The sequence below is a fragment of the Petaurus breviceps genome, unplaced genomic scaffold, assembly GCF_028583685.1.
Source record: "Petaurus breviceps papuanus isolate PSGF00001 unplaced genomic scaffold, PetGlider_PUasm1.0 90925, whole genome shotgun sequence".
Taxonomy (NCBI): domain Eukaryota; kingdom Metazoa; phylum Chordata; class Mammalia; order Diprotodontia; family Petauridae; genus Petaurus; species Petaurus breviceps.
The window spans coordinates 2,252,155-2,279,002 of NW_027187380.1; the positions used below are offsets into that span (position 1 = coordinate 2,252,155).

The window sequence follows — 26,848 nt, forward strand, 5'->3', positions numbered from 1 at the left end:
ATATATATAAATGTGTATATACATATACACCTATATATCTATATACATACACACATATCCCTTTCCCTTTCTCCATTTTCACATATTCACTACCTTGATACAAATTCTCATCACCTCATAAATGCATTACTGCAAAAGCCTGCTGGTTGATCTCCCTGGCTCAAGTCTCTGCCCACCCCAATCTATCCTCCACTCAGCTACTAAAGAGATTTTACTAAAGCACAGATCTGACTGTGTAACTATTCCCACCACTCCCATTCCCCCCTCAACACCACCAATAAACTCCAGTGGTTCCCTATGAACTCCAGGATCAAATATAAAATTCTCTGTTGGGCAATATTAGTGAGAGGTGATGAGGGTCTAAATTTAGGGGGAGTCTGTGTGAGTACAGAGATGGGACTGGATATAAACTATGTTAGTAGAAATGACATGCTCTGGCAACTGAGTCTATTTGAAAGAATGAGGATTCTTGGATAATGTTGATGTTATGAACCTTGGAGACTGGAAGAGTGAAAGTACCTCAACAGAGATAGATAGAGAAGCTGGAAAGATGGGGGGAGGGGGAGAGGATTAGGGTTCTGTTTTAGACATGTTGAGCTTGATATGTCTGGGACATTCTGTTTGCAATGTCCAACAGGCATTTAGTGATGAGGGGACTAAAGCTCAAGGGAAAGAATGGGACTGGATAGATAGATCTGTGAGACACCTGCAAAAAGAAAATAATTAAACCCATGGGAGTCATATTCAAGGATTTCTTTGAAGCCCTTGATTAAAAGCAGTTGAAAATGCCCCTTAAACTCCTAGGGTTCAGTACTGGAAATATAGGGCTGTGCCAGTAGGAAAGAAGAATCAGTCATACTTATTTCCAACTCAGCAACTGCTAGACCTAGACACTACAGAATGGGTAACAGTATCTTCATTCTCAAGAGAGGATGATGCCTTAAATTCTTCACCTTTAGCAATCCCCTGGAGCTTAAAGGGACAGACGGGAGAGTCTGTTTTAATTTGCTTCATAGCTTGTACTTGATTTCTTTAAGGCTTAATAGAGCTTATTTGGATAGCCAAATTCCAACAGTACTCTTGAGATAAATATTTCAGTGTCAGAACCACCACCCTTAACTATAACTGGATGGTGTTTGCTGCAGTCACAAAACGATTGGTGTGCCTGAATCCCACCTGAATCCATCCCTAGTATATCCCTCTGTCCTTCCTCTGCGACAAACTCCTTACAAGAAAGGAGAGTAGAAAAGAAAATATCCCTACAAACATGTCCCCCAAGTTCAAGGCAGCCAGGGGCAACATCAGTTCTGGGAATTATTTCTTTCCCCCCCCCTCCTCCACAGAAGAAAATCAACAGTTAATTACAACAGAAACCTAACAAAACAGAGGTGCCATGTACCTCTTCCATTCCCCTTGACCTATCAACTACTCTTTTACCTCTTGTCATTATTAATCATGCTAAGTTTGGGATTCTTTCCTCCATATTGTCCTCCCCACTCACAACTCCTCTTCTCTAATAACAGCTTATTTATTTTTTAGCACTAACAATTTAGAAACCCTTCATTCTGACACCCCTCACTACGCCCAATACATATTATAAATGATAGATCTCTTCTGGAAAATGGAGTAAGAGAGACCTTAGAATAAGAGAATTTTGAACTTAGAGATATAACCCCTCACTTTACAAAGGCAGACACAGAGACCTAAAGCTCTTTATAGATTCACACCCCCCTTCTAACAAAATCTATGTTTACTGGACATAATCCAACACGATAACCCAATTTATTCAATAAACCATACTCAGAAAGTTCCAACGCCTTCAGCTAGATTTTTTTTTCAGAATCTGGTGCCTATTAATATCAGCATTCATCATTTAATTGTAAGAAAAATCTTCACATATATGCACATCACTATACAAACACACACAAAGCCAGTGCTTTCATTCAGCCACCTATATACCCTATGGAGCATGTGGCAGCCTGCTTCCTCTTGCAGCATCCCCTCCTGGTCACGCTGCTATGCAGCACTGATAGACTGTCTTATTGGTTGTAAAGTCATGCAGAGGCAACCTGGCACACATGACCACTTATCTCTCTCTCTCTCTCTCTCTCTCTCTCTCTCTCTCTCTCTCTCTTTCTCTTTGTCTCACACACACACACACACACACACACACACACACACACTAATGCAGACCTCAGCATAGCTGCACAAACACAGCAAAGTGTAGCTAAGCAATGAAGCCCTGGAGGACCAGAAAAGGTGACTCAAGGGTTAAAGCCATGATTTGGAATATGATTGTGTTCCCACAGCTATCTCTCTTCCCCCTGCCATTACTTAGCAAGGTCAGCACATTTCCATTATATAGCCAGACTGCTTGTTAATTAATCACTCATTAGACTAATCATAGCTATCTCCTTTCCCACTAGGGGGGCACATGTTAGCACAGGGGAATGCCAAGCCCAAAGAGCAACTAATAGGCTTGAATAAAGACAAAACGAAAGAGGAAAAAAAAATTATCTGAAGCTTTCGAAAACAGGATGCATACAGTACAACAGGCAGCATGTGCATATAGACATGCATCAACATGCTACACAAATAGAAGATGCCAAAGGCATATACCAAGATGCCTTGTATTTTGCAGATGGGGCACTCTGGGATATTTGCTATTCTCCATGCACAGGTGTAGTGTGTGCATTCGTGCATGCATGCGTGTTGGGGGGGGAGGGGTGTGTGTGTGTGTGTGTGTGTGTGTGTGTGTGTGTGTACACTCTACCTGAGTAGGTATTTATGTAGGAGAGAAAAGCATAAAAATAGCAAATCTAACCAGTTCTCTACTAATCTTGTGTTTTGAAGCTTACCTACTCTTGAATAAAGATTAGTTTGGAAACTGGAAAAAGAAAGGGGAGGGAGGGAATAGGAACAACAAAAAGTGGAATATTATCTGAACTTTCCCCACTTTCACTTGAGCCCCAGATACTCAACTCAGTATATTCTGTTATAAGAATCAAACACTGATCACTGAGGAGGAAAGAATTTCTGAAAAGAAGCTCTCCTGTGCTGCCCCCCCCCAAAAAAACCCCTTTACTATGCCCCTAATAAAAGGTAGAGGAATGTTTTCTGAAATTACTGGCTGAGAGCTCAAGTTTTTTAATCAAACTACTAAAAACAAAAACAAAAAACCTTGAATCCAACACTTTACAATCTCTGGAGTTTTTCTACTTTGACTGCACTCTTATTCAAAAGACTTTGATCTTTTTCAAAATTATTTGAGGACTTCATTGGAGGTCTCCAGATAAAGTTTAGAGAACCACTTTGGGGGACTGTTGTCATGTGGATAAATTTTCAGGTATTTTTCAGGAAGATGACAACTACGTTTTCTTTCAACTTAGTCATTTTTATAAATATGTAAGAGCCAAAATCTTATAATGGAAGAGAGATCATGTCTACTAGGGGACTTCGAGAATTGTGTCCTATAAATCAATCAATCATTCCCAGAGAAGGTATACAAAGTATATATAAAAAGGCACTCAAAGCATGAGAAGAAACCTGAAGACAGCAGTTAATAGCATGTAACAAAGAGAATCATAGAAATACAGATTGTTGGACTAGATGATTGCTAAGGTTTCTCTCATTTCTACAACCCTCCTTGTCATAAACGAGAATATTTATGCTCAGGAGAACACTCAAGTTAATTTGATATAGGGGAAAAAAACTACTAAAAATTTAAAGTTTTCTATAGATAGAATGGGCTACTTCAGGAGGTAATGGGCTCTCCACATAGGTATGAGTATAGAATCTGTCATGAGATGTGTGCAAATATACCCCACTTTCTTTTTTTTAAATGGATTTAGGGACATCATTTTAAAAATCTGAATGTTTTAGGCTTAATTGTTAACTTTATTAAATTTATTTAAAGTCAATTTTCTTTAGTTTAATGAATTAAAATGTTCTTTGTCATTGTGATTGATAGTGTTTATCTTACAAAATAAAAAATTCATGGAGAGCACAACCTAAGGAAATGGGCTGCCATTGGTTTTTTTCTCTGAATGTCTTCTTCAAGTACAGGCTAAAGAGTCAATTGTTTAGTTCCTTGAGAGTAGGGATGGGGTACCAGTAAAATATAAGTTCCTTGAAGGTCTTCACTGGAAATGTTGTAATGGAAATGCAAATTTTAAGATCTTTCCTGCCCCTAGGCTAAAGTGCACCTGGAGCCTGGGGTGGGAGGCTTGTTTTTCAGTTGATACTTTTTGATTGGCCAGTGGGTCCAAAAGGTTGTTACATTCTCTGAGCCAGGAGAAGGCTATATAAGCCCTGATGCGTAGCTTTGTTTTGGGGGCTCACTTTGAGAAGTGTTCTGTGATTTGATATGGATTCTGGGAAGCCGTTGTCCAGAGCCCCCCAGCTTTGAAAAACCCAGATGTTGATTTGGTATGGATGTAATGGTTGGACAGTTTGGAAAGCTGTGTACTTGATCTGTTTCTGTCTTGATAATTCTGTCTGTATATTCTGAAGTTCGGGGTGCTGACTTCTTTCCCCTGAACTAGGTAAACGATACATATTTGACTGATTAAAGTAAGCTTGTTAACCCATTTTGAGTTGCTTTCCTTTATCAAAGCAGATCTAAGAACCTGTGTGAGCAGCCACCCTGGGGATGCTGGCGTGCTTGCCACAACAAATGTTTGGGAATTTTGTTTTGTTTTGTTTTCACATCTCCAGTACCAAGCATAGTTCCATACTTATAGTGGATCCTTAATATATATTTATTAAACTAGAGGTGTTAGAAGGGATTCGTGTTCACATTTGGATAGAAATATATGGATCTGAGATCTCTTCTAACACTATGATTTGGTTAAATGACTTGTCTAAGGTCACACAGTTAATGAGCATTATAGCTGGGACTAGACCCCAGATTTTCTCACTCTTACTCCTGAGTTCTTTCTATCCTGCTACAGAAAGAAGGGTAGTAGAACTCCAAAACTAAATCACCAGGAAAAAACTCCCAAGTCCAAACAGGGGTTTGCATTTTGTTGTAATACATCCTCTGAAAGGGGAAAATAAGGGCCCTGATAACAAAACAAAGTTGGGTTACATTGATATAAACTTGGTTTATGGAAACGTTGCTTATGTTTACCAAATTGAAACCAGTGACCTTTAACATAAAGAGTAGTACCAAATCATTGGGTAGTGCTTCCATCATTGTACAAGGAGACCCCATTTCCTCAGCCAGGAGGACAATGTGTTCTCCTTGGAGGTTTTCACCAGCAATTATTCTCAATGGTTCCTGCTGCCTGGCTGATTATATTAGGGACACTTATATTGAAATGAATAACCATTAGGGGACAAAATGATATTTAGGTGTCATTATTTGGAAGAAATTAAATCTAAACATCTGGGTAGCAAGTTAGAAAAAAATTACATTAGGAAATTCAGTTTTAAATGTTTTTATGCTAATTTATTCAGCTCAGTCAAGTGTACTCAACCCTGAACCACAGTGGCTGTCAGTGTGGGTAACAATCACCTACAAGGATTTCTTAAAAAAAAAAATTGTCACCTTCACTGAGTTCCTAACCCATAAGACAAGCATGTCAACATTATGGAAGTATAGTTTCCAAGACGGAGAAAAAAAACCTAGGATAGTCTGGGTTAGAGTTCTCCCAAAGAATCTGAAAAAAAAAAAGCTTCTCACACTGTCTTGCCTCAAATATTGAGTCTATCAAACTGGACATAATTCTCCTTCAGCAAAAGTTAGGACAAGAAAATGAACATCCAAAACCCATTAATATCAGATTAAACTGGGAGTGCAATTCAATTCAATAAGTAAATCGTAACAGCCTGCTTTGTTCAAGGCTTTGCCCTAGCCATTGTGGATACAGAGACATAATGAAAAAAGTCCCTGTCCTCAAGGAGCTTATAGTCTACTGGAAGATACATTTATAGAAATAAATAGCTAAATGAATGAACAGTAAGTAAAAAAAATGAATATAGCTAAACAAGCAAACTGACAGATTTTAAAAATGCAATGTAATCTGAGGAAAAGAAAACACCAAAAACTGAGGGATCAGGAAAGGCTTCCGCTAAGAGGTGGCACATGAAGTAAACTTTAGCAGAAGCTAAGGATTCTAAGATGTGAAGGGAACAGGAGTCCGTTTTCCAGACAGATTGTTCAGCCCAGAGAAAGTCACAAAGGTGAGAAATAGAATATTAAACTTGAAGAACATCAAAGTTGGCCAATTTGGCTGGAATATAGAGAGATTAAAAGGAAAGAATGCAAAATAAGTCTGGAAAAGTAGGCTGGAACCAGACTGCAGAAGACTTTAAATGCCAGACTCAGGGATTTGTATTCTTATCCTACAGGTAAGAGGGAGCATCTGTAGCTCTTTGAGGAAGGGAATTAATGATGTTAAAAACAAACAAAACTTTTTTTTTAAGTAAAAAAGTAAATAAATCATGGAAAGCAAGCAAATACTTGTTGGAAGTAGATAGAAGGGCAAAGAGCCTGAAGAACTTCCATTTGAAAGGTCCTCTATTTCACTTCATTGTAATAAACAACAATGGACAGTGTGAGTGTGGGCTGAAGTTCAGTCTGGTATTGCCCCATTTTAGTAAATCAGCTTCACATGTTAAACTAATGATAGTGCTGGGCACTACCAAGAGAATTTTTCTACTTCATGAGGGACAACCTATAGGGAATTGTTAGGAGGCAAAATCATCTAACTACACACATGGAAAAACTGTGTGTTAAGACCTAGCAGAGCCAGAATCCCGCAGAAGCTCTCAACAGTCAAGTCAAGGGTGGTAGAAGGCAAAAGTGCACCACCAATTAGGTCCCAAAGCAGGAGACAAGGCCAGACCTGTTCCTGATCCCCAGCCTTTGCAGGAGATAGGACCAAAACAATGATCAGGTCCCATCCCACCTCCCATGCCCCCTCTAAAGGAGATAAGAGCAGGCCAATACACAGCATATACCTGTGAGCCTTGTAGGAAACATATTCAACCCAGACCTATCCTAGCATAGGACCTGCCACTATCCTCACAGAAGATGGAACCAGACCAGAACTAATGCCCTTGCAGGCTCCATGCCCAAGCAACCACATCAAGAAATAGGGTTAGACCAGTTCCCTGGCAGCCCACCCCTGACCCCAAATCTAGCTTATATATAACCCAGAGCCACAGTAGTCTGTACTACACAACACAGTGGGAGAAAAAGTCATACCAGTGCCTAGGAAGTCCCATGCCAGAGAGTCACAGAGGAACCACAGTAGGAGAAAGGGCCTGGACAAAAACATCTGGGAAGCAAAACAGAAGACAGGGCACCAGCACAACCAACAACACTGGATTGTTGGGCCTCTTAGGGGTCACAATAAGAGATAGATCCAACTCTAGGTTTAGTAATATGAAATGAAAAGGACAGAGAAGGTACAAAGGCCAAAATGTAATTCAAACCTCCAAAAGAGAGAGCAAAAACACAGGAACTGTTGCAGAAAGGAGGGCCTAGTCTTAGCCTCCATGTCCAGAAACAAGCAGGATCTTCCCACAAAATTCAAAAGAATGGAAGAGATTTGACCAAATTACAAATTCCCAATCCAAAAACTGAGGCTGAAGATAAGAATAAAAAAGAAAAAAGTACTAACATGATGGCTGAAAGAAAGCATATGTGCATGGAAATGCATAATATTCATATCTAAATACTTAAAGAAAAGGCTAATTGAGCTTTAAGGAGGAAAGAACAGTAATAATCTAATACTGGGGCACAACTATGTAATGTATGCCTTTCAGACCTAAATAAATATAGTAAAATATGAGCAAAAAACCCCATAATTATCTAAATAGAAAGGTCAGATATGATGAATCTCTGCTGAATAATGGAAAGGCTGAATCTGGCACCTTTAAAAAAACTGACCATGTTTGGGGATTAAAAAAAAAAACTTATAAAATGCAAAAAAAAAAAATACTAAAGGGGCGGCCAGGTGGCTCAGTGAGTAAGAGCACCGGTTTCGGTTTCAGTTTCAGTGTTGGGACGACTTGGAGATCGAATCCCGGGCTCAGACACTCAGCACCACACCCAGAAATAACTGGCCAGGTAACCTTGAGCAAGTTACTTAACCCCAATTGCTTAAAAAAAAAATACTAAACACATCCTTTAATGATCATAATGTAATAAAAATTATATTCAATAAAATATTTGAATAAAGATTAAAAATTAATTGGAGAGTAGATAATTTCATCTAAAAGAATTGATGGGTCAGGGCAGCTAGGTGGCCCAGTGAATACAGCACCAGCCCTGGAGTCAGGAGCACCTGAGTTCAAATCCTGCCTCAGACACTTAACACAAAAACTAGCTGTGTAACCTTGGGCAAGTTGCTTAACCCCAACTGCCCTCCTAAAAGCAAAAAAAAAAAAAAAAAAAAAAAATTGAAGGGAAAAGAAAAAAAAAAAAAAAAACAAAAGAAAAATCCAAAAAAAAAAAGAAATCAGAAAACAAACCAAACTTTTGGGATACAGGTAAAACAGTACTTTTTGGGAAAACGTAGCTCTAAACTCATTCATTAATAAAAGGGGGGGGGGAACAGATCAATGAATTGGGAGTGTAATTTTAAGAAAAACGAGAAAAGCACAATTTAAAAAAATAAACAACAACAAAAATCCTGGAAACTAAAGCAGAGACTAACAAAATTGAATTAAAAAGAAAATGTCTAGCAGCTGGTTTTTACAAAAGAATAAAATAATCAGTTAACCAGTCTGAATTTTGAATAAATTTTAATTTTTACATGACCAAAATTTCCCCAAATTTCCTATCCCCACCCAGAACCAAGCTATGTAAGAAACGTTTTTAAAAAGAAAAAAATCAGTAAAACCAATTAATACATCAAAAAAATCTTAAAGTACATACAATATATCACACCCATGGACCTTCTACCTCTGCAAAGGAGTAAGGGTAGGACTATTCTCATATGTCTTCTTTGAAGCCATACTTCTTTGAAATTTTGTAATATTTATTTCTGATTATTTTGTGTCTATGGTTTTTGGTTTACATTATTGTAATCATTCTGTGTGTTGTTTTCTTACCTGTTTCACTTTGCATACGACCATATAAATTTTTTTATGCTTCTCTGTATTCATCATATTTGACATCTCTTGTAGTACAGTAATATTCCATTACATTCAAGTACCACAATTTATTCGGCCATTCTCCAATCAAAGGGCATCTAATTTGTTTTCAATTCTCTGCTATCAAGAAAAAAGTGTTACTATAAATATCTTGGTGTGTATGGTGATCTTTCTACCAATGATTCTCTGGGATCTCTGAGTCATCTTAATCACTTTATTCACCTAATTCCTTCCAAATTGCCTTCCAAAATAATTATACTGATTCATAGCTTCACCAACAACATATCTCTATGCCTACCTTCCCACAACCTCTCTAACACTGTCTGTTTCTATCTTTCATCACTGCTGGGGAAATGAAATAAATCTGGCAAAATTACATGTATAGACATATACACATACATCCATATATGCATATACATATATATGTTAGTTAATTATATATCTTAGATGCTAAATCCTTTCCATTCAACCCATATTTCCTTCTTAACTTTGGTGCATTAATTTTGCTTGTGAAGTTTTCCAGTTTCATGTAATACAAGTTATCTATTTGATCATTTATAATTACCTCTATACCTGTTTTGTTAAGACAACTCCTACCCATAGCTATGAATATATGATCTTTAAACTTTTTTATGGCATGATCTTTAATATTAAAGGCATATATAAATTACAATTTATTATAGACTATGGATAAAGTGTTAGTCTTAAGCCTTATTACAATTAGACTTCTTTCCAGCAGTTTTTATCAAAAAGGAAGCACTCACTTAAGTAATTTATGTTTAGAATGATTAAACACTGGATTCATATTGCGGTCCATTGTTTCTGACTCTTGTCTAATCTGTGTAATTAATCTAATTCTCTATTTTTTAACCAATACTAAATTTTTTTGATGGATAGACACAGTGGCTAGAATGCCAGGACTGATGAAGTCAGGCAGATGAGTCTTCCTGAGACACTTACTAGCTATGTGACACTGGGCAAGTCACTTAACTCTATTTGTCTCAGTTCCTCATCTGTAAAATGAGCTAGAGAAAGAAATGGCAAATCACTCCAGCATCTTTGCCAAGAAAACCCCAAATGGTGTCACAAAGAGTTGGACATGACTAAAAATGACCAAAAAAAAAAAAAGGTTTTGATGACAATTGCTTTATAATACTGCTGGTTTTGAGGGTTTTTTTGTAGCCAGAAACTTTGCTGAAACTATTTTTTGAATTAGAATTTTTGCCATATCAGTAAGGATAGTTTTATATTGTCTTTGTTTAACATTTTGTCTTAAATTTCTTTCATTTTATTGCTACTATTTCTAGAACTATAAATAATATTGAGGAGAACAGAGAGAGGGAATGAAAGGGAGAATGGAAGTTAATATACTACATATAAAAAAGTTCCAGGGCTATGGTAAAGAGGGCTTCTACCAGAGTGGTGGCATCAAGAAAAGAATGGAAGAGACAGATTCAAAACATATAAGCAGGACCTTATAAAATGATTATAAATAAAAAGAGGAAAGACAAAGACAACACCAAGTTTTTGAACAATGAAGACCATAGACTGGTGCTACCAGAAAAAAAAATTGTAAAGTCAGAAAGAGGTTGAAAATTAATGAATAAAATAGAAAGCTTGGTCTTAAATGAGTAGAGTTTGAGGTACCAGTACAACATCAAAGTGGATTTATCTTATAAAAGGTTGTGCGTGTAGTTCTGGAGGTCTGAGATGAGCTCAGGGGTATATATTTGGGAGTTTGCATAAGAGAGAAAGCTTGATGTAGTGTCTTAAGCCCTGGATTTGGAATCAGGAAGACTCCAAGGAGTTAAAAGCCTTCTTCAGATACTTACTAGCTATGTGACCTTAAGCAAGTCATTCAACCTCATTCAGTCTCAGTTTTCCTCATCTGTAAAATGGAGATGACACCAGCATCTACCTCATAGTGTTGTGAGATCAAGTGATTACATATGTAACATGCTTTACAAATCTTAAAGCAGAACATAAAGTACATCAGCATAGTGTGACAACTGAAGCAATGGCAGTAAATGAGACTGCAAAAGGAGAGGAGAACAGGTCTAAAGGAAAAGCTTTGCTTTATACACCCATTCAGAGAAGAGAATGAAAAACCACTGAAGGAGAGAAAGAGGGTTCATCTAAAGACATAAGAAGAGGACTAACAGAGTGCAGTGTCTCTGAAACTAAGAGGGTCAGCAGCATTAAATGTTGCAGAGAGGTCAGAGAGGATAAGGAATAAAAGCTATTGAATTTGACAATTAGAGGGTCACTTAACAAATCTTTCAGAGCAGCTTCAGCAGAGTGACAGAGATAGAAATATACTGAACGGAGCTGACTGGGAGAAAGAAATGATACAGAAATAAAAAGCACGAAGTATAAAGTATAAAGGACAACATTTAAAGAAAACTTTTCCCAGGTAGGCTGGCAGTAAAGGACAAGAAAAGAGATGGGATGTTACCTGGATAGGGTAGGAAGAAGGTTCAAAGGAAAGCATGTATAGGATTGGAAAGAATGAAACATGTTTGTGTAGCTAGTAACTAGTGAACAAATTTCCACTCCATCCTGAAGGGAAAAAGGCTTGTTGAACACGGGAAAAGGGTAGGAGAGGAAAGGACAAGAAGAATTTACTACACAGCAGCTGAGGTTTGTTCTCTGCCTCCACTCACTGAAATCGCCAATAGAAACTTTTTCTCTCCATCATCAGACAAGGAGGGCTGCTCCTTCCCTCCTAAGTGAAACAGTTGCAAAGGACCTTGTTGCTGCCAAAAAAAAAAAAAGGAAGAAGAATCAAGGAATGACCATGAGACCAAAACAAAAAGATGAGATATCAAAGCTAGGGGAAAACTGAGGAGGCTGATAATCACACACTGAGGAAAGGGAGATGGCACCTGGGGAAATCAGATGACACTGATACATACTCAGCTCTTGATTAAAGCCTTCAGCCTGAGGGCTACCCCATTTCAGAAAGAGATTAAGTTCATACCTTCCCCTATCCTAACATTAGGTCTTAAAGGAACTCCAACCACACAAGTCTCCCTTTATTATTTGAGGCATGGGGTGGTCCACAAGAGATAAGGGAAGGTCTTCCTTTATTGTCATCATAGAAAACCAAGAATGTAACGGCAAAGCATTAATGAAGTGTTGAACTAATTGCTAATATGCTCTGGTCCCTTTATGAAGTATGGACACCTCTCTGATTAAGAGAAAAAGGAAATAACTCTATTGCCTGAAGAAAGAAAAATTAACTGCACCTATCCAGCTAAAATCTGGATTAATTTTATAGTTCAAAAGTTGGAGACATTACAATTTAGGAGCTGCTTGTAATGGAAGCCCCTGAAGGGGGTGAGCAGACATACACACTACAGAGAGATAATAATGCAGAGATAGTAACCTGAGGAAGAAAGTATCTTTGAGTAGCATGATACCTGACAGCAAAGAAGAGAGGCAAACTATGCAGAGGAGCAGCCTACCCAGCAGAGACATAGACCAAAAAGAGAAGTGTCTTCTCTCTATGAAAAAAAATATTTCCAGGTCCTAGAAGTACCAAGAGTAGTAAGTTGCCTTTGCCACATGTGTATCTTTATATGTTTCACTACTATTGAACCTCAGTTCGAGTATACTCTTCCCATTGACACTATTATATTTGTGGAAGAGTGAGTTCCAGGTTGGGGTGGGTGGTGGGAGGTGGATGTGAGTTTTTTGTGGTAGCTTCTTTTTTAAAATATGCCCTCTAAATAAATGCCTTTACTAGATGATAATTGTGTCTTCTGGCTGACTGTTAAGGGGAAGCATGCTGGTGGAGATCTATCATATTAGGAGAATATATCCACAGGGTTTTCCCCAGCACCAAAGAGTAACAGCCACCCTCTGGATTCCCCACCTGAGAAAAAATGCAAGAATGAGGGAATGGTCCCGAGTAGGTTGTTACACTTATGTCTATCTGTATGTCTCCACCATTATACCGTAAACTGCTTGAGGACAAGAACTATTTCACTTCTATTTTTATATAAGCCTGGAGCACAGCACCGACTAAGCCATTAATAAATGCTTATTAATTGATTGATTTGGCCTAAATTAACTTCATGTGTTCCCTAATTTTTTTTCGCTTTGTTTTTGGAGGGCAATTAGGGTTAAGTGACTTGCCCAAAGTCACACGGCTAGTAAGTGTGTCAAGTGTCTGAGGTTGAATTTGAACTCAGGTCCTCCTGACTCCAGGGCCAGTGCAATATTCACTGCAACACCTAGCCGCCCCGTGTTCCCTAATTTTTTAACTGGGTTGGGAAAAGAGAGCCAAAATAGTTAAATTACCATTAGAAATCCAAACAACTCATAACTGAGTTTGGACAAATAGAGTGGTGGGACTCAACAGGTTACAGTGCTATTATCCTTTTGTCAGTATTTCTTCTTTAATACTGTGAGATATAATATTGAAGTAATCTGAAAATCTAATCCATAGTGGATGTGCATTATGTTTTGGAATTTTTCAGAAAAGTATTTCTAGGGTAGGTTCTCAGGCATATGAAAATAAATTAGGTATATTAAGTATCTTGGGTATATGAGAAACATATTTCATACGGGGATGAAATACGTTCCTCCACTTCTAAGTATCCTTTGAGTCAATGTGGCATATTAGACAAAGAGCTGGATGTGGGGTCAGGAAGATCTAAATCTAATCCTGTTTTTGATATTACTAGCTGTGTGACTAGGGCCAAGTCACAAACCCTCTGATTCAAAATTTCCTCATCTGTAAAATGAGGTCATAGGACCAGTTTGCTTCTGGGGTCTTTTCCAATTATTGAATCCTTGGAACTTCAGGACACTCCAAGACTCTGCTAACTCCAAGAAAGGAAGAGCTGCAAAAGTTAATTTGACTGTCTACTTGACATTTTATGTAATTATACCTGCAAATATAACTCTTCCCACCATAGTGAGAAAAATTGGGTAACATTTGGTTTAAGGACTGGGAAGGTGTAATGGCAATCACAGAAGTAGTACACACCTTATTTCAGCTATTGAATTAACACCTTGTTTCAGTTCAAGTTTCTTCTGAGCTTTGTATCAAGTCTGTTAAGAAACAGAACATGTCAACCCCACAACTTGTGAACCCTAGAACTCATGAACTCCTGTAACAGGAGGTGAGGAGCTAATGACCATATATATAAGGAGAGGCCCAGGCTAGAGACAACAGAACTGAGAAGTGGACTCTTGTGGTGGCAGAGTCAAGAAGGAGAAAACATGTGGTATCCTGGCACTCCATCTGCTCTGTGTTGATGTTTGTTTGTGATACTTTGTACAGAAGCCCTGAAAAAGGATTTTCTGGTGATATGTTTACAGAAGTCCTGGAGGAAGGTTTTGGAGGTCCTGGGACTTTGCTGATGATTTCTGCTGACCTCTTGGACCTTGTTTGTGGGTCTGTGTTGGTTTCTATGTTGATGATTTGTATTGAGTTCTCAGCCCTTGTTGGTGGGTCTGAGTTGATTTCACAGGCAGATAGTGAATCAATGATGGTGCCGGCAATGTGCATAAATATTATTGTGGCTCTGTCAAGCTTTGTCCTCCCAGAAACAGGAACTGTGAAGGACTTGAAGTGGACTAGACACTGTGAAGCTCAATGGAACAGGAACTGGACAAAGAACTGGATGAAGGAGCTGGACAAGGAACTGGGAGCTGCCTGCCTTTGAACCCAGATGACAGTTGGAGCTGGGATCATGGAAGAGGAACCATGAAAGCTGAGAGCCAGACTTGAGTCAAGCTGAAAGAAGACTTTACTTGGACACTGTGTACTGACTGAGAAGATTATGATTTACCGTGACCTAGGGGTGGAGAACATTGACTGTGGTACTTTGTGATAGAATTAAGGATTTTGTGATTGACTAAATGAATGTACTTTGTTTAAAACTATGTGACCACTTTGGTGAAAACTATGTGGCCATTTAATAAGTTGTTGAGTTGTGACATGGTGAATGCTGTATTTTGATTTTCTGTGATAAGCTGTAACATTGTGAATTCTGTACCTTGATTTTCTTTGAATGTTTTGCTCTGATTTGTTATTGAATAAATAGAGAGTTCACTATATTATATATATTATGTAATAAGAACCTTGAAAGCTGTTCAAAGCAGCAGTCCTCTGGAAAGCTGCTCTTGCATGGCTTTACAGAAGGTAGCTAGGTGGTATAGTGGATATAGCGTTTAAATTCTGAATCACAGACATTTACAATCTGAGCATGTCACTTAAGTGCTCTGTGCCTCAGTTTTCTCAACAGTATCTACCTCATGAGGTGCTTATGAAGATCAAGTGAGATGACATATGTAAAGAACTTTACAAACCTTAAAATGCTATATAAATGCTAGTTATCATTGTAATCACCATCATCATTTGCTTTTATCCCATAGGTATACAAGCTGCCCAGTCTATAACCAAGTGTTCTATCCTGTTCTGCCGCTCTTCTACTTTGGACTGTTCCTTGATATAGCTCAAATCCCTTGCCAGAGCTGTAATGGAAACTCAGTTTTTGATGGTGGCCCTTTACACTTCACCTTTAACCAAAGCTTTAACATATATTGTCACACTGCAACCCCTGCTTCCTTATTCTCTTCTCTTCCATTCTTCAGACATCATTTAGCAACAGCATCAAACTCAGCCAGTTGCCTAGAGTGCAGGAAAATACTATTGCATAAGAAGAACCCTCTGGGAACCAACTAGAGTCTCTGTGACAAAGGGACACAGCCTAATTAGTTACTCTTCAGAATTTCCCGAACTATGTTCTGTGCAATGTCAATAAGGAGCTCTACAAGGAAATTTCGATTCTAGAATGCATTTCCCAGCCAAAATATTAACACAATTGTTGGTGTCCAAAATACTTGCTACATGAGACAATTTTCAGCATGCAACAAGCAGGAAGCAACAGGCATTTCTTGAGCATCCTGCATGGTGAAGGCAAAGGCACTGTGTCACATGCTAATAATACAAAGAAAAACAAAACAGATCCTCCCCTTCAGGAATTTACACTCTACATTGGTGATTCAACATTAACCTGAAAAATTAAATGCAAAGTAATTACAGAAGAAGGAAAGAACCAAAAACTGAGGGAACAGTAAAAGGGGTTAATAAGATCAATTGGTAGAAGATGGCACCCGAAATAAGCCTTAAAGGGAGCATGAGATTCCAAAAGATTCAACTGAGGAAGAAGAGAATTCCATGTATAAAAACACTGTATAACACATAAAGCCAGAGTATGGAACATTATTTATGAGGAACTGCAAATAGGTGAGATTGGCTAGTAAAAGAGTTCAAGAGGAGGAGTAAATTGGGACAGTCCAGTTGTATGGAGTTACCCTCAGGATAAAGAAAAGTTAGGGAAAATTGAGAGCAAAATAGAATAAATTAAGTCTGTCACTTTAGTTGCAAAATCTTATTGATTCTACTTGCACATCTCCCACATATGTCTAGAAAGGTATACTGGAAACAGCTTGTGAAGGACTTCAAATGTCGAACAGAGGAGTTTATATTTTATCCTAGAAATAATAGGAAGTCACTGAAATTGCTTGAGCAGAGGAGTGATATGATCAGATTTGTTCTTTAGGAATATCATTTTGGCAGCTATGTAGAGGACAGTTTGGAAAGGGGAGAGGTAAGAAGTTTTGCTGTTCTTCAGTTGTTTTATCATGTCTGATTCTTTGTGACCCCATTTGGGGTTTTCTTGGCAAAGATACTGGAGTAGTTTGCCATTTCCTTCCCCAGTTTAATTTACAGAGGAGGAAACCCAGGTATACAGGATTAAGTGACTTGCCCAGGGTCACACCACACAGCTAGTGAGTATCTATGGTCAGATTTGAACTCAAGAAGTTGAGTCTTCTTGACTCTAGACCCTGCATTCTACCCACTGCTCTACCTAGCTGGCCCATGAGATTGGAAGAGGGGCATCCAATAATGAGGCAATAGACCAAGGAAGAAGTAACAGAGTCTGAGCTGGAGCAGTGGTCATGTGAATGAAAAGGAGAGGTGAAACATGTTGTGAAGGTAATATCAAAATTTGGCAAGTGAAGTGAGGAAATTTTAATTCATATTATTTTGCTCCAAAACAGTTTAACAATATATTTCAAGCCCAAGTAAGTTCTATGGGCACACTCATTTGAGAAACTCTGCTTCTATTAGTTTAGAAATCCACAGAACAAGGACAATGTCCTAATATCCAGAAATACATCTATAGAAATTGTGTCCCCTACATCCCTCTAGGGATGGATCTATCAGAGAGTTGGTCATAAATGATTTTTCTGACTTCTGGGTTACTGAAACCTCACTAACAAGTTTCTTTTTTGCCTGTCCCTTTAAGAGCCTAGTGACTTGATTTTTCTCTTTCTTGTTGTTCAGGTCATACTACCCCTCTCCCTGTAAAGCCTTCAACAGTTTCCAGTTCTGCACAATGATACAAGCTGCTTGAGCCCACCCGCAAGGCTCCGTATCACTGTGCTCCTGCCTGTGTTATTTTTTTTCATTTCCTCCTACTCCTCATCTTATTCCCTCAGTTCCTACCCAGACCGGTCACCTAACCACTTGTGTCTTCTCTTTCTCCCATTCTGTTCTTGCTCCTTGCTCCAGAGAGTTCCACAGTCTAAGAGCAATGTCATCTCCACTCCCCTAAATAGTCTCACATTATTGCAAATCCTTCCAGCAATTGCCTGCAGCATTTAATGTGAAGTCTCTCGGTGATTATCAATAATCACAAAAGGTTCCTTCAACCTTCAAGACACAAAAAATTTTTTAAAAGTCCAGGGAACCACCTTACCACTTTCTGACTTTGAGAAATAGATAGATAGATAGATAGATAGATAGATAGATAGATAGATAGATAGATAGATAGATAGATAGATGAACAAATCAATAGAATAAGTAATCATAGCCATAGAATATTAAAGTAAGATTAGAAACCATCTAGTCCAAATCCCTACCACATAGAAGAGGAAAATGAAAATCCAGAGAGATGAAGGAACTTGACTCTAGGTGGAAGAACTAGAAACTCTTGTATCTGTTCTTTCCTTTTTATTTGACTTAAAGCACTCCAGTACAAAGCGTTATTAACTATCTACTTAGAGTAGTGCAGTAGCCTCACAATGGCACTTCTCTCTACCATGGTTTGCAAAACTGACAAATTAATTATCCTTCTGCACAGATCTAAAAATGCTCAAAATCTACTCAAAATCCTTCCAGGGCTCCCCATTGCCAACTATAACATGAAGTCCTTATCCTAGTGTTCAAAACCAGCTACGTGTGGCAGCAAGGTTGTACACTGGGTAGAATGCTGGACTTGGAGTCAGGAAGACTTAAATGCAAATCTTGTCCCAGACATTTAATAGCCTTATCAAATCATTAGATAATTCTTGGGCAAGTCACTTAATCTCCATCAGCCTCAGTTTTCTCATCTGTAAAATGAGAATACTAATAATAGTACCTACCTCATAAAGTTATTACAAATATCAAATAAGATAAAATGTAAAGCACTTTGTGAACCTTAAACTGCTACATAAATGCTATTACTATTACTAAAACCCTCTATAATCTGATACCATACTATATTTGTACTCTTATTTTATACTGTCTTCCACACACTGCATACACTATCCAAACTGGACAACTTACCTATCCTATAATTTCTCACCTCCTTTGCTCACATCTAGAATTCCCTCCCCATTTCTCAATTTTGGTCTTAAAAAATAATTTATCAAATTGAATTGAACATAGACATCATGACTCCCTATTTAATCCTTCCAGACCCACTGCAAACATAAAATGCTGGTAAAATCAACTTGGATGAATTTTTAAAACCAAATTAGTTACCTAGATTTTCTGGATTATTAAATGTATAACTGTGGCTAAGAGTGAGGTAAAACATTTCATGACATTCAAGGTCTTGTCCAATCATGTACATCCAATCTGACATTCTATCAATGCCTAAATGCTGAGGATATGGAAATTCCAAGGACAAGAATGGTTACTTTTATTGAGAATAGGTCTAAGGAAACCTTAAAGATTAAACTATGTAAATGTGAAGTATCAAGATAATCACCACCATAAATATCATCACCATCATCACCACCAACATCATCCTTCCTTTCTTCTCCTGGAAGCTTTTATTGGCTAGATGTGCTGTGAAGGACATCTCCCCTCTTAATTCTTAGCATATCATTTGTAAATACCTCCCTTTTACTTTATCTTATGCCTGTATTATGTAAATGAAAGAGTATTATGTTATTTTATATAACCCAGACATTAGCTTCTAATATGTGGGATAATTAGAGAAAGCCTGAATGCAGGAACTGGGAGTGGGAGAGGTAGGGATGGAGGAATGTGATTAGCTAAGGAGTGTCAGTCAAGGTCATGCAAAGAAAACTAGCTTAGCAAATAAAGGCAAAAATAAACCTTGAAATCAAGCAATCAACCAGCATTAATGGAGAGCATATATTGTGCCTGTCACTGTGCTAAGCACTAGGGATAAGAAAACAGAAATAAACATTCCCTGCCTTCAAGGAGTTTACACTCTTTCATGGAATGTATAATATATACAAAACAAATAAAAAGCAGCTTTGATAGTTTTGCTTATACTAGCAGCTGGGATTTGGAAGTGAAAAGGGAAGACTTAGAAAAGCTTTCATCTAGAAGAAGGATAAGCAAACAGTGGGTCAAATCCATGGGTGAGCTAAGAATGGGATTTTAAACACCATTTTATTTTTATTTTATTGTTTATTATTTTATTTAAAAATGTTTTAAAAAAAATAACATTCTTAGCTCACATATGGCTCTCTGGCAGTATTTTCCCCCTCCCTAGGGCTGATCTCCAGTCCTCCTAATCTATATCTTTCCACTGGACCCAGATGGCCCTACAGGAGAAAATGAGATTGTTGACCTTGCACAGCCCTCCCTCACTTAAATCCAATTCACTTGCAAGTCATGGTATCATCTTTCTGACTTCTTGTCCTCTTCAAAAACAAAGGACAAACAATAGCCTCACCCTAACTTAGAAGGAGTCATCTGAACTGAGTGTTGAAGTCACCCATGCCACCTCTTTCCCCTATGATTCATTCTATACTTTACCTTTATGGAGAGCTCCATTTTTCTCCCCTCCTCCTCTTCTCAGATCCATCAGAAATCATCCTCCACAGACTCATTCTTCACTCCAATCTCTGATGAAGAGGTGGCCCTTCTGCTTGCCAAGGTCCACCCCTAAAAATGAACCCTTCACCCCATGCCCTCTCATCTTCTTTAGGATATTACCCTCATTCATGATCCCCATGCTCTCTAAATCTTTAATCTCTTCCTATCCACTTAGTTCCTTTCCTGCTGCCTACAAATGTGCCCATTTTTCCCAACCTTAAAGAACTCTCATTTAATCCTATCATCCACACTAGCTACTGTCATATATTTCTACTACCCTTATTCACTAAACTCCTTGATAAAGGAAGTCTTGGAGTACATCCAATTCCTCTCTTCTTCCTCTCTTCTAAACACTCTGTAATTGGGCTTCCAACCTCATCATTCAAGTGGAACTGCTGTCTCCAAAGTTACCAATTATCTCTTAATTGTCAAAGTCATTAGGTTTAGGAGAAAAAAAAGACAGATAGGCAGGACAGCTTTGAAAGCCACAGGTAAACATTATATACCTTAAAAAAAAGCTATACATATACAATCTTTTTATGTTGTCCTGTGACATTTGGAAATGTCCATTTTATTTGATGTTTATTAAGTTCATAATAAAAATCTAATTACTTTTTTCCTCTTTGACCTCACTGTTGCATTTGTCACTTTTGATCACCTTCTGGATATTTTTTTCCTCTCTGCATTTTCATCACTTCTCTCCCTTGGTTTTCCTTCTGTCTTATTACTCTTCATTTTTTTGGTGACCTGAGACCACTTCTTTTCCTGCCCTATCTTCTTTCTCTTGGTGACCTCATCAGGTCCAAAGAGTTTAATTGATTCTAATATCTATGCAGATATCTTACATATTTATATTTGTTGTTCAATCATGTCCAACTTTTCATAACCCTCTGGACATACTGCCCATGGGGTTTTCTTGGCAAAGATATTGGAGTGGATTCTCCAGTGGATTAAAACAAGGATTGACTCACCCAGGGTCACACAGCTAGTAAGTCTGTGAGGCTGGATTTATAATTAGGTTTTCCAGACTCTGGGTCCAGCACTATCCACTGAGTCATCTAGCTGCCCCCCACATATCTATACATCTTAGGTCTCTCTCTTTTCTCTTTCTTGAGCTTGAGTCCCTTCATCAGTAACTACCTATTCAATACCTCAAACTGGATGTCCATTATATCTTAAACTCAACACAACAAAACTCATTATCTTTTCTCCAAACACTTTCCTCTTCCAAAATCCACTTAGTCCAAGGTACCACCATCATTCCAGCATCTCAGGTTCACAACCTTGGCATTGTTCTCAATTCCCCATTTTTCGTCACTCCAAAAATCCAAGCAACTGCCATATCTTGCCATTTCTATCTCTATAGCATCTCTCAAATTTTACTCCTCTCAATTTTGCACATTTACAATCTTAATTTGAGCACACAACCTCTCTCACCTAAATTATTATAACAGCCTCCTAATTACACTCCTGCTTCAAATCTCTCCCTACTCCAGTCCATTTCACACACTATTGCCAAAGTGGTTTTCCTTAGGTCCAAACTCAAACACCATTAACTCCCTATTGTATATAGGACAAAATAGAAACTTTTTTACTTAGTTTTTAAAGCCCTTCCCAACCTAGCCCCAACATATCATCCTACCCTTTTCTACTTTCATCCTACCCTTCTCCAAATACCCTGTGATCCAGCCAAGCTGACCTTGTCTTTGTTCCTCAAACATGACCGTCCATATTTCCTATCTTTTCACTGGCTGTCCCCCATGTCTGGAAGGAAGTAAAAGGAAGGGAAGAAGGGAGGGAAGGAGGGAAAGAGGAGCCCTTATTAAGCCGCTGATATGTTTCAAGCCCTGTGCTAGGTGTTTTATTAATATTACCTCATTGGATGATCAAAATAACATTTTACAGTTGTGGAAACTAATGCAAACAAATTGAAATGATTCACCCTGGGTCACATAGCTAGTAAGTATATGAATTGAGATTTGAACTCAGGGCTTGCTGATTCCAGACACAGCACTCTATCCTGTGCGACCTGGGTGCCAAGATCTCTCAACTCTGCGTGACAGAATCCTTCTCTTCCTTCAGGACTCAGTTTAAGCATCATCTTCTACATGAAACCTTTCCCGATTTCCCCAATTGCTAGTATCCTCTCTCACATTTAAGCTATTTTATAATTACACTGCAATGATTGTGTCTATGTATATATAGATAATGTGTGTGCTTTTTGCATAGCCATTAGAAGACAGTCTCCTTTTGAGCAGGGATATTCTCATTCATTGTATCTGAATCCTCAAACCTAACATATTACCTGGCACTTGGTAGAAACCTAATAAATGCTTGCTGATTACAAAGCTGTTGATCTCAGCTTTCATGGGTTTAATTATCAACTTTATTCAAATTATTCTGATTGATATATCCAGCTCTACTCTTTCTCCTGGCTCTAATCCCACATCACCAACTATCTAACTGGACATTTCAAACTGGATGCCCCAAAGGTACCTCAAATTGCAATACAGAAGTCATTATCTCCTAAATCCCCACTCCTAAAGCCATATTCTTTCGAACTTCCCTGTTAGTGTTGAGGACATCACCAACCTTCCAGTCAACTAGGTTTTGCAATCTCAATGTGATCCTTGATTCCTCATTCTCACTCACTTCACATATCTAATCAGTTGCCAGATCTTGTTGTTTCTATTTCAACATCATTTCTCATTACACATCCTCTTCTCTCCTCTGACCCTACCACCAGTTGGGTTCAAGCCCTGATCCCATCAAGCCCCAGACCATTACAATAGTCTGCTAATAGGTCTGCCTGCCTCAAGACTTCCCACTCTACATAGCTGCCAAAGCGATTTTGTTAAGGCATATATCGATAACCATGTCAATTCTTAGTGGCTAAATTTCAACGGCTCCCTGTTACCACTAGGATAAATTTCTGTACATCCTGGGACTCTCTTATTGTCCCTGTATTCTCACATGTTAAGCTCCTTTCATGAACTCTATGACCTAGAAACACTATGCTCCCCATGCCTGGAATGCCCTCCCTTCTAATTCCGCCTCTTAAAATCCCTGGCTTTCAGTAAGACTCCACTCAAAGGCTACCTCCCATAGGTGACTTTTGCTGATGCCCAACCTCTCCTCAGATGCTACTGCCTTCTTTTCTGAAGTTTCCTTCCATCCATTCCACATATATCATTTTATGCATGTGCTGTCTCCCCTATTAGAATGCAAGTTCCTTGAAAGCTGGGACTATTTTTGCTTTTTCTTTCTAAGTGGAGGGCTCAAGCATGGTGCTTATAAGCATTTAAGAAAAAAAGAGGGAGAGGTGAGGAGGGAGTCCACACCAGGTATGGGGAACACTAAAAGAAAGTATACAGAGGCAAGAGACAGAACAGTAAACAGGTCAGTACAGGTACTTCCTGACTTCAAGCCCAGTGCTCTCTCTACCCACTGTTGCTATTCAGTCATTTCAGTTATATCCAACTCTTCAAAATTCCCCTTGGGATTTTCTTGGACTTCATCATGCCAAGACCTGCCCTCAATCCACATGCCAAGAACCCTCTCCTCAAAACCACCTCCTTTCAGCTCCTTTTTTCATGTTGTCTTCCCCACTCCCCCATTAGATTAATACTTGAGGGCATGGAGTGTTTTTTGCCTCTCCTTGGATCCCCAGTGCTTAGCATAGTGCCTGGCATATAGTAGGTACTTAATGACTGGCTGACAGATGAGACATAGAAGCTTCAGAAAGACAAAGTGGGAATGGATAGAGGGTTTGACCTAAAGTTAGGGAGATCCAAATTTAACTTCCATGTTAGACACTAGCTATTTGACCCTGGACAAGTCACTTAATTTGTCTTCCTTAATTTCCTCATGTGTAAAAGGGAGAAAATAATAGCACCTACCCCCAAAGGTTACTTTAAGGATAAAATTTACAATCCTTAAACTATGATATAAACGACCTTGGTAGTGATCAGGATGATGACAATGGTAATGAAGGTGATGAAGGTCACACAGATAGTAAACAGCACAGCAGGGATCCAAAGTCTGGTCTAACTCCTCATTCAGCACTATTTGCATGACATAACACTCTTCCTCCCTCCCCCACCCACCCAAAATACACACTCTGCATAAAACCACCAGAGTCTGCCCACAGAGGATGGAAGTTGGGATGAGGAAGATGAGGTAGAAAGAGGTTGGAATTACCAGGCTTCTATCTTAGCTCTGCCAGAATTGAGAAAGTAATCAGTGCGCAGGGTCACCTTTAACTGGCCCTTACTTCCTGGCTCAGCTGCTGTGAATCCCCAATAGGGTTTTATTTTTTAAATTAATAAAAAGAGAAAGTGAGAGGGAGAGGTGCTAAAGATTGGCATATTGATTCAAGTGAACACTAGCTCTACCATCATAGGGGAGGGGGCAGGGAGATGTGGTATATAACAGCACAGTCTGACTATTGAACAGAAAAAAAAAAAAAACAATTGATTGGTATCCAGGGACTCTTGGTGGGAAAGCAGAGAGCGAATTAGTAAAGAGGACAAGAGGCTAACTTCCAGAGCAGGACATAAGCCAGGAAATTGCTGTAGGTCTTTTCTCCACCCACCCTCTTTGGCCTCTTTCTCTCCCTCCTTCTCATGTACCCATTTGTTTCTCTTTTAAGTTATCTTGCTTTTGTGGCAATGGGTTTTACCAAGTAGTCCCCCCCCCCACCTTGTCATTAGGAGGATGCATGACTGGCATCTAATGAAGAGGTTGTTTGCCTGCAGCCAGTCGCCCAGCCTGGAGAAAAAGAAGCGAGGAGTGATTGAGGGAGGAAGATTAAAAAAAAAAAAAAAGATCTGGCAGCAGCAACCACCCTCAAAGGGATTTATTCAAAAGATTCCTGTTCCATCCTCCCAAGTTTGTGAGGGAATACCACTCCTCTTTTCTATGCCTCTCCATTTAAAGTCACCTACTGCAATATCCCAGACTTATCAGTTCAGAAGCAGACGCAGCCAGATTTCCACACTTCCTTGGGTCATTTCTATAACCAGCAGGAGCTTTTCGAGGCTTCTCTCTAGAACACCTCAGTGGCCCCATGGAGCTGTGCCCCTATCTGTTGCCTCTTGTCAGTAAAAAAGCTTGTTTGTGAAGATCAATTAAACCCATGAAATAGAAAATGGGACCACAGCATAGCCTCCTTGGGACTGGGAGGAGAGTGGAAAGGACTATTTGAGTTCTGTTATAAAATAAGGGTCAATATTATTCCATCAGCTGGTAGAAGGGGAAGGGAGAAAGGGCTTAGGGAAAGAAGAAGCATATGAGGAAGAGAAAAGAGGGGAGGAATTCACAAGGTGCTTTAAAATTTACTCCAAACTACACTCAAATACAACTATTAGCTGTCTACATAAAATTAGAAGTTCTAATTTGGTCACATGTTGCACAATAAAAATGAGGGGTGGGAAAATCTTGGATTAGTAATGTTGATTCTACTCAGATAAGAATTAAGAAGGGAATTTCTTTTTTTGTTGTTAATTTCTAAAATGTTTATTTTCAGGTCCAAATTCTTTCCCTACTTTTATCCCGTCCCTCACCCACTGAGAAAGCAAGAAATATAATACCCATTACACATATGAAATCATGCAAAACATATTTCTACATTAGTTATATTGGGAGAAAGTGAAAAAAATTTCAATATAAGAAGGGAATTACAAGGGATGTTATCCAAGAAAATAAGGATATTGGCATAATTATTTGATCCAATCTAACAAGCATTTGCTAATTATCAATTGTATGCAAGATTGTAATGAGGGCAACAGTTTGGACACTTCAAATTCTATGACCAAAATCATCTTTTGATAACAGGTCTGGCACATATGTAGAAAATACTGTTCCCCTTGCGGAGATACTCAAGAGTTAAGTACAGGAGAGCCATGATGATGTGTAAGAAAGTACCTTAGAGACACTGAAAAGCACGAATAGACATTTTGTAACTGGTTCTGGTTGGCTAATCACATGTTGAAGAAGAGGGTCATTGACAGGTTGTGTGAACATTCCAAAAGGTTTATAAACTGCAGACCTTGCCTCTTGACCTCATTTAGTGATTCTTTCACTTATAGCATCTGCTAAGTGACAATATGCCTCAAAGGCATCTCCCTTTAGGCCATATGACCACATAAAATAGCACTGATCCTTAGTATCTATATTAGAATGTAAAAGAACATCCTTTCCATATTCAGTTTCAAAAGATTCAGAGGGTTTCCTCTTTCCCATTGTTCATTCCATCTGGTACAATCCTTCTTTATAACATGACTAATGTCTAATGTGAAAGTATTTGCAGATCCTATACTTGATTGTATGCCGCCTTGGGAGGGAGGGGGAGAGAGAAAATTTGAAACTCAAGGAATAGTGGAACTGAATCTTGTAAATTAAAAGTAAATAAACAAATTAATAAAGACCAAAACAAATTGTTTTAAATATTTCAAAAAAAAAGATTCAGAGGGTGCATTAGCATCCCAGCATTCCAAGGTCTATGGGTTTACATTTAATCCAGCTCTGATACCCAAAGGAGCAAGGAGAGATCTTCAGGAGAAACATTCAAGACCCAGGCCAGCAGCTGCTGGA

General features: G+C 38.6%; 1 protein-coding gene across 11 annotated transcripts in view; it reads right to left on the bottom strand.

Annotated features, from left to right (window-relative positions):
• The window catches only part of RBFOX3 (RNA binding fox-1 homolog 3), a 1,004,344-nt gene that overhangs the window by 695,548 nt on the left and 281,948 nt on the right, over nt 1-26,848 (bottom strand). Inside the window, exon 1 of one of the 11 annotated variants that reach the window (XM_069076080.1) lies at nt 11,772-11,787. The exons of the other annotated variants lie outside the window; for them this stretch is intronic. The gene's annotated coding sequence lies outside the window, so the exon portion shown is untranslated. Of the gene's footprint in view, nt 1-11,771; nt 11,788-26,848 lie in introns of those variants that run through there. 11 annotated transcript variants of the gene reach the window in all.